Here is an 18,448-nt window from a genome sequence, read left to right as displayed (position 1 = left end):
GGGGGGGGGGGGGGGGGGGGGAGGGGGGGGGGGGGGGGGGGGGGGGGGGGGGGGGGGGGGGGGGGGGGGGAGGAGAGGGCGCGATGCCCACCGCAGCCGAATATGCTGCCGGGCCCATTGTAGGGTCGGGAGCGGGAGTGTGTGCGATTATAAAAAACGATAAGAGTGTGTTAGCGGCCGCGTACGGGCCCCTCACCTCCTGAAGTCGGTCTTGTCGGTGGCCAGAGCATAGGCCGCTTTCACCGTCTCCATGAAGCCCCGGCGACAGCCAGGTTCGCTCTTCTTCGGAGCCGCCATGATGACCTCACCGCAATGTGGGAATGAGAGGGAGGGAAACACTTCATGGATGCACCAAACCCTTAGGACCGGGGCTACAACTATAACTGTCCGCCCGGAGGAGGCACCGGGCACGAAGGTTTGTTCCGCGCATTATCAGAGCCCACAGAATTCTCCTGCAGAAAGTTAGTTTTCTCTCTGGATGCTTTTTAACTGCTGTGCTGATTTCTGACACTCCACGGTCATAGGCCATATTACTGTTCAATATTCTGCATCCTATGAAACTATGAAGGGGCCCAGGAAAAACACAACATAATTTGAAGCTGGATCTGAGAATTCTAATTAATCTCTGGTTAAGCTAAAAGCAGAAAGTGCTGAAGGTCTGGCAGCATCTGTGGAAAGAAAAGCAGAGTTAATGTTCCCTCCAACATGAGTTAGCCCTTTATCAAAAATTATTTTGGATTGCCATGAGCTGCAACAAAATTTGACAATGGATACAGGGTTTCAGCTGAATGACTATTTATTGATGGGAAACGCAGTGACAAATAAGACATTATGGTCTGACTTGTCTCGTAAGGTCATTTCCAGGGATTACTGTATTATTAAACTGGTTAATGGATTCTGCAAATAAATCTGGAAATGCATGGAATGCAGAGAAGGTGCTGACAAAAAAAGTTGTCCATGTGCAACTTTCAGTAGGCAAAGGCTGAGTTAGCACATTATTTCTCAATGAGATATGAAAGATGTTTCACATTTTCAAGATCTTGCTGTGGACCTTAATTGATGGGGAAGGTGTTGTGACTAGGGTCTTGGTTTACCTGGCAGCAGTGATCCCTAACAAGGACACAGAATTCTGGAGAAACTCAGCAAGTCTGGTAGCAACTGTGGAGAGAAAAACAGTTAATGTTTCGAGTCTGGTATTACTCTTCTTCAGAACTCTGCATTTGTTTCAGATTTCCAGCATTCACAGTGTTTTGCCTTTATAACCAGTGATCCCTATGCTTCTCTATCTTTGGAACTTTCGACAACTTACTAGGCACCATTAAACACCAGGAAAATACCATCAGCAGTGCCTTCAAAACACATTGACAAGAACTAACACCTGCAGCATCAAGTGCTCATTGCTTAGAACCTAGCTTTGCTGGACAGGCCATAATTCATTTGCCTGATACTGGACTCCTGAATCAATAACTCTATTCAGACCTCAGTTACTGCAGGAGACTCTCAGGAGGACGATGGAATTACTTTCAGAATGCCCTCAAAGCACCCCTGAAGAGATTGCTGGCTTATGACTGACCAAAATGGGGTAAGTTCATTCAGGAAGGCACAAACTTATCAAGAGACTGCATTGAGAAGATGCAGAGGCAAAGTTGAGGTGTCAACTTGTTTACAAAGTTCCCAAAAGTTTATTTACCCAAAGGCTCCAAACATTACCTGAGGAAAGGTCACCAGACCCAAAGCGTTAACTCTGATTTTCTCTTCACAGATGCTGCCAGACCTGCTGAGCTTTTCCAGCAACTTCTGTTTTTGTGGTTCCAAACATTACTTGCTCTGCATGCGATAGATTTTGTAGTTCAGGCTTTGATTGTCTTTCATCTTGAAGCCCATCAAACCAGAATGGAAGAAGGTCATTCTCACTCCCGAGGCAATGTCAAAGAGGAAGAAATAGAATACAGAACTTTAAATTTCTACCTGGCATATGATAAACTTTCAAATCCCAAGAGTCAGAAAAGTAACTTATACACTGCAGGTTTAACGTTAAATTCTAATTTACCCTCAGATTTTGGTTCCTTCCATAATTTCATAGAATCCCTACAATGTTGAAACAGGCCAATTGGCCCAACAAGTCCACACCGCCCCCTCCAAAGACCACCCCACCCAGACCCATCCCCTTTCCCTGTATTTACCATGGCTAATCCACCTAATTTACGTGCCACTGTTAACATGTTAGCATGGTGAATCTACCTAACCTGCGCATCTTTGGACTGTGGGAGGAAACTGGAGCACGCAGCAGAAACCCACTCAGACACAGGGAGAATGTGCAAACTCCACACAGCCAGTTGCCCGAGGGTGGAATCAAACTCAGGTCCCTGGCGCTGTGAGGCAGCAGTGCTAACCACCGAGCTGCCCTGCAATCAGGAGCCCATTCTCCATTGTGTTAGTCTGAGCAGTATGTGATGATGATGGATTCTGGAGTTATCACACTTCTAAACTCAAGCAAAAATGGGAGGGCATTCGAGGGAGTGCAGAAAAGATTCACAAGAATGGTTCCAGGAATGAGGAACATCAATTATGTAGATAGTTTGGAGAAGTTTGGGCTGTTTCATCAGAGAAAAGAAAGTAGAGAGGAGGTTCGATAGAGATATTTAAAATCTCGAGTAGATAGGAAAAAAAATTTCAATTGCTAGAAGGATCAAGCACCACTCAATTTAAGTTAATTTTGGCAAAACCAGTATAGGTGACATGAGGAAAATTATTTTCATGCTGTGAGTGGCTAGGATCTGGTATGCACTGCTGAGTAGTTCGGTGGAGGCAGAGTAAATCCAGCCATTCAGGCGGGAAATGTTTTATTATTGAAAAGGAAGCAAGTGAAGGGTTGGTGGAGGGGCAGAAGCGGGTAGGAGGTGGAGTTGGAGGTGGCATGAGGTAATTTGCTCTTACAGTGAGCTGGTGTGTTCATAACAGGCCAATTGGTCTCCACTGTGCCATGCCATAACAATTCTGAGACTTTTTTTAAATTAAAATTGTTAACAGGTGACACCCAAAGCTCAGCTACTGAGGAGCTTTCGTGAGAGCGCATGGAGCATAAGTGACATGTTGAACTGTTCAGTATTACAAAGGAGAAAAATAAGCAAAGAAATGAACAATGGTAATCTGAAATATGAGTAAAAATGCTGGAGAAACAAACTGGTCTGAGGGCTTGGAAAAACCAATTAAATCAATTTTTAAAACATGCAATTCCAGCATTTTCACAGTGTTACAAGGGTCAAGCTCCTTGGTTCCACCCATTTTTAAATACAGACTTTAAACCAGTTAAGTTAATAAACCAATTAGCATTTCAGGTCTGCCTGACATTTTATTTGAACGGTATTGATTCTTTTCAAAACTGATTGAGAATATTCACCTTGCAATAAAAGACCAGCAACCTTGAGGTTTTTCACCATCTGCCTCCCTCCCTCATTTCTTTCATGCCATTGGCTGTTCTGGAGCTGAGATAAACGGCAAATAAATTCATCCTATATCACTCAATACTTGTGCTGACCTCAGCCTAAGTGTCAGGAGGAATGTAATAGCTGCTTCCTGAGGATTCCCTTTCCTCGGTTTCCCTTCCTTTGCAGCACAGATCAGATTGCAAGAGGTGCAAAATGTGAGGATCTGTGTATGACATTCCTCTAGGGTTCTGCTTTACTGCAGTGAAACACAACCCCTTATTAAAGTTGGTGCTAAACTGAGAGCAGATGGAGTTTTGTTGCCTGTGAATATTTCAAAAGCAGAGTGATGACCATAAAATGTTGGGAATTGGTCAAGGTCGATCTCTCTTCGCCCAGCTAGGCAGGCAGATAACATTGTCTATATGAATTATTGAAGGTTACACTATCAGCCACAGCATTCCCAGACACCACATGAGTATTGTCAGAGGACATACCCTGATAATTTAGCTTTGAATTTCACTGCCATCTTCAGAATGTTTCAACTGGATTTAAGGAGAAAGATTGTTGTTTGTGGAAAACAATGGTGACCATTTTATTCTTGAAGTATTTGAGATGGAGGACTTTGCTCAGAAAATCCAATCTTCAGGGAAATATCAGACATATTTTCATTCAGATAATTTGTTTAAACTTGAACCAAATTGAGGAAGTCATTAACAAAGATACTTCAATTAAGTAACCTGTTTGGAGACATTATAACATCAGGAGTTAATGAAAAGGCTAATTCTATTTGAGTACATTTAATGAAAAGGAGGAAATACTATTACTTTATTTTATTTTTAGATCAATGAATTGTGTCAATGCTACACGGAAAGTGATAACATTTTCAAAAGATTCCAAAGTATTAGCTGTCATATTGGTAAGCATTAATTGTCCATATTTAGACTGGAATAAAAGCATAATAAAGAGTAATATCTACTACATATCCAGGACTGCTTTGAGGAACGGTTTGCCTTCAGTTTGGCAAGTAAGTGCTGGAATAAAAGAGTCATTGGGCTTTCCACAGATGCTGCCAGACCTGCTGAGCTTTATCTGCATTCTCTCTTTTTATTTCAGATCTCCAGCATCTGTAATATTTTGCCTTTATTTACATGAGTTTTGGATTTAGCCTTAAGAAATGTAATAGAACATCAATATCAGGCTGGGGCAGGGGAATCTTTCAGTAGCATCAACCACAACACAGCTAGGTTCCAGAGTATTGCTGAAAAAAGATTTTGTCAAAGTTTTCATTTCTCATAGAGTCTTTGATTTTTACAGTAGAGAAGGAGACTACTTGACCCATCCTAGACAACAAGGTGCAGGGCTGGATGAACACAGCAGGCCAAGCAGCATCATAGGAGCAGGGAGGCTGACGTTTCGGGCCTAGACCCTTCATCAGAAAAGGGGGAGGGGAAGGGGGTTCTGAAATAAATAGGGAGAGAGTGGGAGGCAGATAGAAGATGGATAGAGGAGAGGATAGGTGGAGAGGAAACAAACAGGTCGAAGAGGCGGGGATGGAGCCAGTAAAGGTGAGTGTAAGTGGGGAGTTAGGAAGAGGATAGGTCAGTCCAGGGAGGACGGACAGGTCAAGGGGGCGGGATGAGGTTGGTCGGTAGGAGATGAAGGTGCGGCTTGAGGTGGGAGGAGGGGATAGGTGGGAGGAAGAACAGGTTAGGGAGGCAGGGACGAGCTGGACTGGTTTTGGGATGCGGTAGGGGGAGGGGAGATTTTGAAACTTGTGAAATCCACATTGATACCATTGGGCTGCAGGGTTCCCAAGCGGAATATGAGTTGCTGTTCCTGCAACCTTCGGGTGGCATCGCTGTGGCACTGCAGGAGGCCCAGGATGGACATGTCGTCTGAGGAATGGGAGGGGGAGTTGAAATGGTTCGCGACTGGGAGGTGCAGTTGTTTATTGCGAACCAAGCGTAGGTGTTCTGCAAAGCGGTCCCCGAGCCTCCGCTTGGTTTCCCCGATGTAGAGGAAGCCACACCGGGTACAGCGGATGCAGTATACCACATTGGCAGATGTGCAGGTGAACATCTGCTTGATGTGGAAAGTCTTCTTGGGGCCTGGGATGGGGGTGAGGGAGGAGGTATGGGGGCAGGTGTAGCACTTCCTGCGGTTGCAGGGAAAAGTGCCGGGTGTGGTGGAGCTGGAGGGGAGTGTGGAGCGGACAAGGGAGTCACGGAGAGAGTTATCCCTCCGGAAAGCAGATAAGGGTGGGGAGGGAAAGATGTCTTTGGTGGTGGGGTCGGATTGCAGATGGCGGAAGTGTCGGAGGATGATGCGTTGGATCCGGAGGTTGGTGGGGTGGTACGTGAGGACGAGAGGGATTCTTTTTTGGTTCTTATTGCGTGGACGGGGTGTGAGGGATGAGGTGCGGGAGATGTGGGAGACACGGTTGAGGGCGTTCTCGACCACCGAGGGGGGGAAGTTACGGTCCTTGAAAAACGAGGACAACTGAGATGTACGGGAGTGGAATGCCTCATCCTGGGAGCAGATGCGGCGGAGGCGAAGGAATTGGGAATAGGGGATAGCATTTTTGCAGGAAGGTGGGTGGGAGGAGGAGTATTCTAGGTAGCTGTGGGAGTCGGTGGGCTTGAAATGAATATCGGTCCTGTCTGGACAGACTCCCAAAAGAGTGACCCAGCTAGTCCCACTCTCCAGCCCTATCTCTGTCACCCTCTAACACTTAATAAAAAACTGAAAGGACTGCGGATGCTGTAAATCAGGAACAATAGTCGTAGCCCCCTACCCCACACACTAGGCCTTGTTATCATATAGACTGCCATTACACACTACCTATTGTTAGTCTCTAACAGTCCCCATTAACAACTATTCACCCTCCTAACCAGATCATTATCCACTCCTTTGTCTATCCAACTGCTCTTCTCTCTCTCTTTGGGCTCTATCCTATCGTTTACTCCCTACCCCATCCCCATCCCCATCCCCATCCCCATCCCCATCCCTATTTTCTGCATACAAACCAACGTTTTCCCAGCTACCCAGTTCTGAGGAAGGGTCACCGGACCCAAAACGTTAACTCTGATTCTTTTCTTCACAGATGCTGCCAGACCTGCTGAGCTTTTCCAGCAACTTCTGTTTTTGTTCCCGATTTACAGCATCCGCAGTTCTTTCGGATTTTACTACATTAATACCTGGAATAGGTAGGTTGACTTATGAGAAAGGATTGTGCAGGGTAGGCTTATATCTACTGGAGTTCAGAAAAGTAAGGTGACTTGATTGAAGCAGATAAGCAGTTGAGAGATCTTGACAGGTTAGATGTGAGCAGGATGTTTCCTCTTGTGGGAGAATCTAGAACTAAGAGTTAATGTTTAAAAATCAGAGGTCACCCATTTAAAACAGAGATGAAGTGATATTATTTCTCAGAGATAGGTGCGTTTTTGGAATTATCTTCCTGGAAAAAGTGATCAATTCAGAGTCCTTGAATAGTTTTAAGGCAGAGGTAGATAGATTCTTGTTAAACAAAAGGGCGAAAGATTATCAGGGGCAGGCAAGCATTTGGATTTCAGGTTATAATCCTTTCAGTCATGATTTTATAGAATAATAGAACTGATTCAAGGGGTGAATGGCGTCTTCCTGTTCCTAATTCACATGTTAGTGTGAGTGTGAGACAAAAAGCTTTGAAATAATATGGTTTTTTTCTGCAATATTCAAGTTCTGCCCTACCAAATAACTTTTAAGTTCATTTAAAGTGCAAAAGAAAAGGGAACAATGATAACTTCTAAAATGCAAATTTCAATGAGGTAAAATACCAAGAGCATAGAAAATGGAGAAAGACAATATATAAGGGTGTTGGAAAGGCAAATGATGCTTACAGAGAAAGACCTGTGAAGAAAGGGAACATCAAGAGTTATTGTGTGAAGAGTTTTATAAACATTAAAAGTCAAAGAGTAGATTAAGGATAGATTAGAAATGAAGGAATGATTTATTTTGATTCAAAATGAAGATACAAAAGTGAGTGTTTTTCCTCAGTTTCTACTGATGCATGTAATGATGGGAATTAAAGAGGACAAGAGGAGGAGATGGTACATGTACAGTACATAAGTGATAAAATAGTTGATCTCTTTGGTACAGACAATGAGCTCTGATGGCATCGTGTAATCCTCAGGGAACTAAGTGAGGAAGTAGAAAAACCACTGATCAGATACTTTCAGATGTTCTGGAATTCAGAAATTGGATTGGAGAGCCAATGTACGAGAAGAGAAAAGGGTAGAAAAGGTAACTATGGACCAGCCAATCTAACAACAATAATGTTAAATTATTGGAAATAGTCTTTAATTGACATAATCTGCTTATTGATACTAACTATCAGCATCTGCAGGCTGTGCGGTGTAACTTACTGAGTGTGTAGCTTATGTTTCCAAATATTTGACTATTGATGATGCATCCCTGTTAGCTTCACCCTTCAGAGACAAAGGAGTTATATAAGAGGAACAAGGCTCTCCAAATCACCACAAGTATCCAGAAATTATGATAAACTGAGGTAATGAAAAAAATAGTTAAGTGCAATTGAACTGTCCTGTATAACTGAAGGATAACATTCCTACTTTTGTACTCGATTCTCCTTGTGATAAATCATAACATTCGATGAACTGAAGGTAGATGAGTGATGGTGAAATGGTTAATTTAACCCTTTATTTCCTCTTAGACCTGACGAGACTTAGGTTTCTTTCCAGAAACGTTTATTTATTCTTGCATGAATGGGAAGCATACACTTCAAAAATGGTGTGTAGCTCGAATCTTTATTGTATGAACAAAGGTTTTATACCATTTGTACATATAATAAGCTTCCAATCAACTATTCCTACAGGTGATAATTTCCAATCAAATGGTCAGTAATTTACTCATCCATATCTCTTCGCAAACATAGTCTACATTCTAAGTTAGTATACATGACGATATTATTCAATCATGTTCAAACTGATACATTTGACTATTATCCAATCTTATCCAAACTAATACACATTATCCAATCATATCACTTTATGTTCATATCTTCTAGCTATTAGTATGTACTTGTGATTACAGAAAATCTACACTATTATTCTCCTTTCAAATGTTAAACTGGCTAATCATTCTGTATTCTTTGCAGAATAATTTATTCATTGATAAGAATTTAATAAATGACAACAGCATATAATGTGTGTGTTGTGCAGGTTGCTCTTGTGCACAGTGTTAGTGTCCCCACATGCACTGGAGATCACAGTCATAGAGTCATAGAGATGTACAGCATGGAAACAGACCCGGTCCAACGCGTCCATGCCAACCAGATATCCTAAATTAATCGAGTCCCATTTGCCAGCATTTGCCCCATATCCCTCTAAACCCTTCCTGTTCATATATGCATCCAGATGCCTTTTAAATGTTGTAATTTACCAGCCTCCACTACTTCGTCTGGCAGTGCATTCCAGTCTCGCACCACCCTCTGTGTGAAAACATTGCCCCTTAGGTGTCTTTTAAATTTTTCGCCTCTCACCTTAAACCTATGCTCTTTAGATTTGGACTCCCCTATCCTGGGAAAAAGACCCTGGCAATTCACCCCATCCATGCCCGTCATGATTATGTAAACCTATGCATGGTCACCCCACATCCTCCGATGCTCCAGGGAAAATAACCCCAGCCTATTCAGCCACCCCCTGTAGCTCAAAGCCTCCAACCCCGGCAATAGCCTTGCAAATCTTTTCTGAACCCTTTCAAGTTTAGCAACGTGTGCCATTACATGTCTGAGCAGGTTGATTAAAACATCCAAACCTGGACTCCTGGCGCCACACTGCCCTTCTGGAATGTGCCGTTACAAAGAAACTCTGGGAGAGGATGCAGTGGTTTGTGTTGAGGATTGTCCCAATCAGCTCCATAATGCGGCACTCTGTGTCTGTGGTCTGTTCCCAGGATACACACCGAGATAAATATCAACTGCACCTGGAAGACTATCAATTCGGTGAAAGATGCTGTTTGGTGTGCTGGAAAATTGTTGGTCTTCCAGAGCAAAGAACTGACCTCGACTGAGTGTTGTAGACTGGCACATTTCAAGGCTGATGGACTCCCTAAAGCTTGGGGCAGCTGCTGCCAAGGTGCAGTGGGGAAAAACCACTGTCTGAGGTCTTCCTGCTGAAATTAAATGGGGTTCCATTCGGTTATTGGACTCTCCAAATCCCTTGAATACATGTACATAATATCTTCCATAATTAAGAAACTCCTTCGGGTTTGTTGCGACTATAGAGAAAGTCAAACTCCAATGTTTGTTGTTCTCCATATGCAAAGACTGTACAGAACCAAACTGCTTTAGTAACTATGTATGTACATGAAGATTTCTTCTGAATCAAGCATATTTTTGCAATTAAAACATATCCATAGTGTGTGAGGCTCCTGCTTCGAGAAGATATAAACAGCCAGCATTTTTTGAGTTCAGGGAATAGATACCAGTGAAGACCATCCAGCATCCGTAGTATTTTGCTTCTGAATTGGACAATATCTGATGTGTGCTGAATCAAAACCAAAAGAACTGCGGATACTGTAAATCAGGAACAAAAACAAAGTTGCTGGAAAAGCTCAGCAGGTCTGGCAGCATCTGTGAAGGAGAAAACAGAGTCAACGTTTTGGGTCCGGTGACCCTTCCTCAGAACTGGTTCGGACCCAACTTTAAACCAATTTACAAGCTTTATTCAGATTGCAAAATTAAGGCTTTTTTTTAATCATTGGACAGCTCCAAAAATGACTCTGAAAATCACTATCTTATGGCTGGACAATATTATTCTTGCTAGCTTAACATATGTAGAAATCATACATTGCATGTGTGTAACAGATCTTGTTGAATTTTGATCTTCAACAACCCAAGCAGTGAGACGACTTAGTTAATATTGAGATTCTGAAGAAAGGTCACTGGACCTGAAACATTAACTTTACTTTCTCTCCACTGATGCTGCCAGACCTGCTGAGTTTTTCCTGCTATTTCTAGTTTTGCTTCTGATTTCCAGCATCCACAGTTCTTTGGTTTTTATTTGCTTCGTTAATGTTGGTCCTTTCAGTCGCTGCTGCCCACTGGGTCTGTGCAGGCTTATTTGTTGTCGATAGGATAGATAACACTGAAACAGGCTGTTTGACTCAACCTGTCATGTCGGTATTTATGCTTCTCTTGAGCTTCTTTCAATGTTCCTCCACTTTAGATCTGTTATTGAGTCCTAATATGCTTGTCAAATTCCCCTTTAAATGCATCATGTTTGCCACTAAATCTTCTTCTCCATGCAGGATAGGACAGTGAAGTAATATGTTTCCTCCAATTTATGCTTGACATTCACAATGTGTTTTTATTTCCATGCTTCTCTCCTCTATTCGGCAGACAACCCAGTAAATTTTAAAATCCCTATCTGGGCTTTCAACTCTTTTAGAAAGGTCCAATATAAATTACTTTGTGGTTTTAAAAAATACATTTTTCAGCACTTTTCATTTCTGAAGAAGTCACACCATACTCGAAACAACTCTTTCTTTCTCCACAGTTGCTGCCAGACCTGCTGAGATTTTCCAGCACTTGGTGTTTGTTTCAGCTTCCCAATGTCTGCAGTGTAGTTTGCTTTCATCCCAATATAAAGTTACCAGTTTAATTTCATTAACTTGATGCAGAGAATGAAAAAATATTGTTAGGGTTAAATGAAGATTTAAGTCTTGAATGAAGACTTCGTGAAGGAAGTCCTAAGCTTTCTTCCAAAAATCGGTTCTTCCCCCAAATGTACTCTTATTCTTCAATTAGTTATTTTAATGTCATGAAATCTGATCTTTGGGAAGCATATCCATTTTCACTTCTAAGCTCACAGCCTTTTGTGACCATTAACTTCACCCTTCTTTGTGTGTGATATTTCTTTCATTTTCTAAACTTCTGCAATTAACAGCTATTAGCAAGATTGCGTTAGTTTACAAATACCAGATTCTTTTTCCAGCAAAGATGTGTAATTTCACAAAAAGCTCCATTTACCACACAGTTAGCAAATCTGCAACTCAAGTGAATCTCATTTCAAGCGACCATTTTCCTCACAACAAAAACAAAGTTGCTGGAAAAGCTCAGCAGGTCTGGCAGCATCTGTGAAGGAGAAAACAGAGTTAACGTTTTGGGCCCGGTGACCCTTCCTCATTTTCCTCATGTTGAAAATCAGTTAAGTAACTACCTTTTGCATTAATCAAGGGAAACATCAAGACAGAAATTTTAAGTAGCAGATAAAACCTTAGTTATGTCTCGTGGGCTATTTTCCCTGGAGATCAGCGGCCGAGGGGTGACCTTATAGAGGTTTATAAAATCATGAGCATGAATAGGGTGAATAGCCAAGCTCTTTTTCCCCGGAGTGGGGGAGTCCAAAACTAGAGGGCATTGGTTTATGGTGAGAAGGAAAAGATTTAAAAGGGATCTAAGGAGCAACTTTTTCACGCAGAGGGTGGTTTGTGTATGAAATGAGCTGCCAGAGGAAGCAGTGGAGGCTGGTACAATTACAAGATTTAAAAGGCATCTAGATGGGTATACAAATAGGCAGAGTTTAGAGGGATATGGGCCAAATGCTGGCAAATGGGGGCTAGGTTTATTTAGGATAGCTGGTCAGCATGGATGAGTTGGACTGAAGGGTCTGTTTCTGTGCTGTACAGCTCTATGACTCAATCTGAAAAATAGCCATTCAGGATTCAAAATGTTAACTCTGTTTCTCTGTGCGCAGATGCTGCCACACCTCAGCTGTGTTTCTCCAGTTTTCACGGCATTTGTTTCAGATTTCCAGCATCTGCAGTAATTTGTATTTATTTAAATATGACACTTTTGTCTCAGTGCTAATCCCTCAATACTGCCTTCTAGAGTCACACTGAATCGAGTACACAAGACCAAGGTTGGGATTTGAACACACAACCCTCTGACTCGCTGAACTATCAGTGAACTCTACAATAAAAACAGAAAATGCTGGAAAAAATTACCTGGTTTGATCCCATCTGGGGAGCAATAAACAGAGCTAATGTTTTAACTTTGGACTCTCCACAGATGTTGCTAGACCTTCCGCATTTCTCCAGTATTTTGTTTTCAATGCTAAATTTGCAGCATTTTACTTTTATATCAGTAATCTCCCTCAAGCTCACACAAAAATAATGGCCACATGGCTCTGTAAGGCCACGACATCAATAAAAGGAGGAAGAAAAACTCAAAGAAAAATGGTAATGCTTTTTACCCTGAACAAATTTGAAGTGCAGTGGTAGTTATGTAAGCAAATTGTCTTATTATTTTGTAGACCTGCAGAGGAAACAGTGGACCAGAGGTAATTTGAGGAAATGTGGTTAGCATTTGGAATTCACCGCCTGATCCTTTGTGAATTGCAGTGCAGACTCAATAGTCTGAATGGTGAAGTGCTATTCTGATTCTGTGTCCTGAACTGCTAACAGGCAAAAGCTGTTTACGTAAATTAGGTATTGATGTTTGGGTCAAAATTGCTGATTGTATGAAATTTGGTGAAATGTAGATTGCAACTGGGCCATTGTCATAGTCTGCCCGTGTTGTTTTGGAAACTGAAAGAACTGTAGATGCTGGAAATCTGAAACAAAAACAGAAATTGCTGGAAAAGCTCATCAGGTCTAGCAGCATCTGTGGAGAGAAATCAGAGTTAACATTTCGGGTCCCGTGACCCTTCCTCAGAATGGAGATAGGCGAGTGATCAGCCATGATTTCATTGAAAGGGAGAATGGGACCGAGGGGCTGAATGGCCTACTTCTGTTCCTGTGTAATTAGAAGAATTGCCTTGGTAGATTAACACAAAAGTCACATGGAAAAGTGACTGAAGCACCTTTTTTAATAGTATCCAAGTTTGCAATTGTGTTTGATTTTGTGAGCGTTACGTGTAGACTTGCAAAGCAACAGGAATTGAATGGAATGTGAAAACTGAAAGAACTGTGAATGTTGTAAATCAGGAGCAAAAACAGAAGTTGCTGGAAAAACTCAGCAGGTCTGGCAGCATCTGTGAAGAAAAAGTCAGAGTTAACATTTTGGGTCCGGTGACCCTTTCTCAGACCTCCTTTGGTTGCTCTGCTAGGGTGAGATGTTGAGACATCATGTGTTATTTAGGTCATTGAGCAGGTTGGGAGGGTACTAGTGGTGATAATGAGTGAGTGGAAATCAGTCCTGGTTAGCATAGGAGGCAAAGTTTTAATGAGATTGCAAATAAGCGAGTAGAAAAGGGATGCAACAAAAACAGAAATAGCTGGGAAAGCTCAGCAGCATTGGTTGAGAGAAAGCAGAGTTAACGTTTTGATTACAGTGACTCTTCTTCAGAAATGATTGTATCTAGGAACAAGTTGGAATATATGCTGAAGATGGTGCGGGGGTAGGAGGGGAAGAGTGAAGCACGGTGGCTCAGTGGTTAGCACTGCTTCCTCAAAGGACCTGGAACCCAGGTTCGATTCCAGCCTTGGACGACTGTCTTTGTGGAGTTTGCACGTTCTCTCCGTGTCTGTGTGGGTTTTCTTTGGGTGCTTTGGTTTCTTCCCACAGTCAAAAGATATGTAGGTTAGGTGGATTGGCCATGCTAAATTGCTCCATAGTGGCCAGAAATGTAAGGCTACGTGGATTTGCCATTTGATTTATTATTGTACTGAGATACAGTGAAAAGTATTGTTTTGTGTACTATCCAGACAAATCATACCTTACATAAGTACATCAGGGTAATAGAACAGATGCAGAATATAGTGTAACACCTACAGAGAAGGTGCAGAGAAGGATCAACTCTGATATAAGAGGTCTTTTCATAAGTCTGATAATAGTGGGGAAGAAGCTGTTCTTAAATCTGTTGGTATGTGTTTTCAAACTTTTGTGTCTTCTGCCCAATTGAAAGCATATAACTGGAGAGGGAGATAGTAAGAACTGCTGATGCTGGAGTCTGAGATAACACAGTGTGGAGCTGGAGGAACACAGCAGGCCAGGCAGCATCAGAGGAGCAGGAAAGCTGACGTTTCGGGTCGGGGCCCTTCTTCGGAAGTAGACGGAGTCAATGGAAGGAAGGCTGGTTTTCATGATCAACTGGGCTGCGTTCACAACTCTCTGTAATTTCTTGCAGTCTTGGGGCAGAGCAGTTGCCGTACCAAGCTGCGATGCATCTGGATAGAATGTTTTCCCTGTGGTGCATGTATGAAAATTGGTAAGAGTCATTGTGGACATGCCGAATTTCCTTAGCCTCTTGAGGAAGTAGAAGTGTTGGTCCAGGAATGATTGTTGGTGATATTTACTCCAAGCAACTTGAAGGTCTCAACCATGCTCACATCAGTACCCTTGATACAGACAAAGATGATGACCAGCTCCTTTGTTTTGCTGACACTGAGGGAGAGATTGTTGTCTCTACACCATGTCAATAAGCTGTCTATCTCTTTCCTGTAGTCGTACTTGTGGAGTATGGGATACAGTGAGATGCTCTTCGGCAGGACAGTGCGGACTCAATGGGCCAAATGGCCGCTTTCTGCCCTGTAGTGATTCTATGAGCCCACAGACAGAGAACAGTAGTTGGATAGACATAGGAATGAGTAAAGACCAACCTGGGGGAACCATTTAGTAGCTGACAATGTGGTAGCAGCCCATGATGGCAAGGCCTGGTGTGTGGGGATTGCAGTGAGGATGTGGGAAGAGTTGCTCATGCACCAAAATTAGTGAACTGGATAATGAGGTCAAAATCTAGAGTCCCCACATGGAAAAGGAGATGCTGTTCCATAAAACAGCATCCTGTATCTTATGGTCCAATGATGTGGAGGTGCCGGTGTTGGACTGGGGTGAACAACGTCAGAACTCACACGATACCAGGTTATAGTCCAACAGGTTTATTTGAAATCAGAAACTTTCAGAGCGCAGCCCCTTCGTCTTGGGTTCATGTCACGCTACATGTGATCCCACCACACTGTTCTGTATCTGTAAAATCCTCCTTGCTGTCCTGTTTTGACACCATCACCTTGATAAATTGTTATGATCTCTCTACCTTAATTTGAACAGTTTTGGAATACTTGTTACTTTGGTTTGACCCTTGGCATGCGACTCTTATACCTACCATGTTATTGCAGCCATTTGATTAGTCTCCAGCACCACCTTATTTTTAATTTTTTGTAATTATTTCTCTGTCTCATTTAGCGGGATTATAGGTCATCCCTTCACTTGCTAGTCAGCTGTTGACACTTTACTCACCATCTAACACTCTTGGTCACCTGCAGAGACTTATTATTCGACACTCTACTCGCACCAGTTGGATGAAACTTTTGATCTCTCTGCTTATAAATTCCGTGTCTGTCTGCTCTACTCTCACATTTGTGATTTCAAATAAACCTGTTGGACTGTAGCCTGGTGTCCTGTGACTTCTGACTTAATGATCTTATGATATAAGGAGCTGTTGTGGTGCAGTGTTAGAGTCCCATACCTCTTAACCAAAAGACCCAAGTTCAAGTCCCACTTGATCCAGAGATAACATCTTTGAACAAGTTGAATGGAAAGTATCTAAAAGGGGATGTATGTTAAAGGAAGACTGAGAGCTGCATCCCAACCAAAGAGGAAGATGGATTAGATCTCCTGGTGTAACAAGATGTTATGCTGTTGTATCTGTTTTTCCATTTCAATCGTCTGCATCTCAGCCTAGCATTCAATATCTAAGTCAGTCTGCTCTGCTTGTTTATCGAATATTATTTAGTGATAACATTCATGTCTGACTCAGAAGGTTGAGGACTCGAGTGCCTATCTAGAGACTTGAGCACAAATGGCGGACACTCCAGTACATGCAATGCAGAAGAGGTTAAGCTAAGGCCCAGTCTGTCCTCTGAAATAGATGTATTTTACACTATAGCAAAGATCCTTGTGTTGTGGTCAACATTTATCCCTTAATTAAGATCACCGAAATAGTAATTTATTTCTAGTCTATGGGATCTTGCTGTGTGCAATCTGGCTGCAGTGTTGCCCTGCATTAGGGTGGTGATTATGCTTTGTAAAGCAATTCCTGGCAGGTAATTTCCTCAGGACAACTTGAGATCCTGAAAAAGCGTAAAATAAATGCAAATTCTTTATTGTAAAATCAGGGATGATCTTTATCCCTCAATCCACATCACTAAAAACACAAAACTGGACATTCTCTCATTGCTGTTTGTGGTGTGCAAAGTAGCTACAACGCTTCCTCCAATGCAGTAGAGACCAGTCATTTTCTTTAAACATTTCATTTGCTGTAAAGCACTTTGAGATGTGTTGAGGAAGTGAAAAGTATTGTACAGACACTGATGAATTATTTCCTTTTTACTATTCCTTTATTTTGTTGTGCATTATTGTGTATTGTTATTTAAAATTAAGTTTCCGGAAATATTGAACTGTATGGAAACGGGTCAAATATTCATGCTAATTAAAACCAATGTGGCAGCAAACGAAGGATGTGTCCAGTAGTTATAATTGTGCCAAAGAGATTTGTAACAAGGACATTGCTGACGAGTGGCAAGCACAGGGACCTTGAGGATGGTTTAAAAAAAAACAAGATAAAGATGACACCAGATGTCTGAATTTCTGATCTGGGAGCAATAAATAAGCCAATGGGACAGATCATTATGGAGTAGCTTTGCGAAAACTTCAAGAAGGAAAATTAAATTGCTGTTGTCAAACTCGATAAAGCCAGTGGTAAGTCTGAGGCTTCAGAAGACAACAACAATCTGTACCTCAAGGATGTAATTAAATGTGAGCAGTGGTCAATTTTACATAATGTAAGTGGCTGCAGGAAAAATTAGCGAGCAACTAATCATGTCATTGAAAAATGATTGAAGATTAATCAAACACAGCCACTTCTCTGGCCCTGGCTTTGGGCTAATTGGGAATTAGCTGGGCTGTATCAGATATGGATCATTTAAACAAATAAAATTACTGAAGTGTGTCAGGTTGTCTGTGCATCCTGGGGCATTTAATACATTGCAGTCGCTGCAGGCTGCTCTCTGATGAAGGAATTCCAACTTTAATTCTTCTAGTTTGTGAATCCCTGACATCCATTGTGCATATCCTGGAATGCCTAAAGTGCAAATAGAAGCCATTTGCCCCATCGAGCCTGCACCAACCTTCTGAAGAGCATCCCACCCAGCCCCACCCCATCCCACTAACTCTGCATTTGCCGCAGCTAATCCACCTCGCCTGAACAGTATGGGCCAATTTAGCAAGGCTAATCCACAAAACCGGCATGTGGGAGGAAACCGGAGCACCCAGAGGAAACCCGCACAGACAGGGGAAGAATGTACAAACTCCACACAGACTGTCACCCAAGGCTGGTATCGAACCCCTGTCCCTGATGCAGTGAGGTAGCAGTGCTAGCCACTGAGTCACCGTGCCACTTGGTTTTTCAAGCCTGGCCAGAGTGTTCCCTGACATTAAGGGATGCCTCTGTCCAGGCCGATATGGAACCTGCAGCAGCACTGGGCACTGACCAGTGGACGAGCTGAAAAGTCAGCCTATAGTCAGGGTGGGAGGGGTCTAGCATTTTGAGCTGAATGGCCTGTTCTGTGTTATGATTCGAAATGGAGTGATTGTCCATAATGCCAAAATGGTCCTTGTACACGTGCAGATATGGTGTGTGACGTTCACCCACCTGGAACAGCTGCTGGTGTCACAGTGCATGCACCTAGCTGTTGTGGAGATTCCTTTCCCTGTTGGCACTGTGTGTGGAGGACATCCCTTTGACCACCACACCTTCGCCACGTTCATTTTTGCCACTAGAGGGGTACCGGGCCTGCTGCTCCCTGTTTACCCCCACCCGGTCGATCACCCTCACCACACCTCCTCATCCAGGGGCTATTGATGGACTGACCGCTGGAACAGTGCCACTGCTCAGGATTCACCGCTACAGCCATCTCTCAAAGACCTCACAGTCTGACCCCGAGATAGTAGGAACTGCAGATGCTGGAGAATCCGAGACAACAAGGTGCAGGGCTGGATGAACACAGCAGGCCAAGCAGCA

At 42.8% G+C, this 18,448-nt stretch overlaps 1 protein-coding gene across 1 annotated transcript in view; it reads left to right on the top strand.

Annotated features, from left to right (window-relative positions):
- The first annotated feature begins 137 nt into the window (after nucleotides 1-137).
- LOC109915636 overlaps nucleotides 138-18,448 on the top strand; it is a 94,521-nt gene continuing 76,210 nt past the window's right edge. Inside the window, exons 1-2 of the mRNA XM_048611817.1 lie at nucleotides 138-415; nucleotides 7,566-7,709. The gene's annotated coding sequence lies outside the window, so the exon portion shown is untranslated. The remainder of the gene's footprint in view (nucleotides 416-7,565; nucleotides 7,710-18,448) is intronic.

The sequence above is a fragment of the Rhincodon typus genome, chromosome 25 (genome assembly GCF_021869965.1).
Source record: "Rhincodon typus isolate 14 chromosome 25, sRhiTyp1.1, whole genome shotgun sequence".
NCBI lineage: Eukaryota > Metazoa > Chordata > Chondrichthyes > Orectolobiformes > Rhincodontidae > Rhincodon > Rhincodon typus.
Note: the sequence above shows the minus strand (reverse complement) of the source record. Positions and strands in the feature narration are given on the sequence as shown.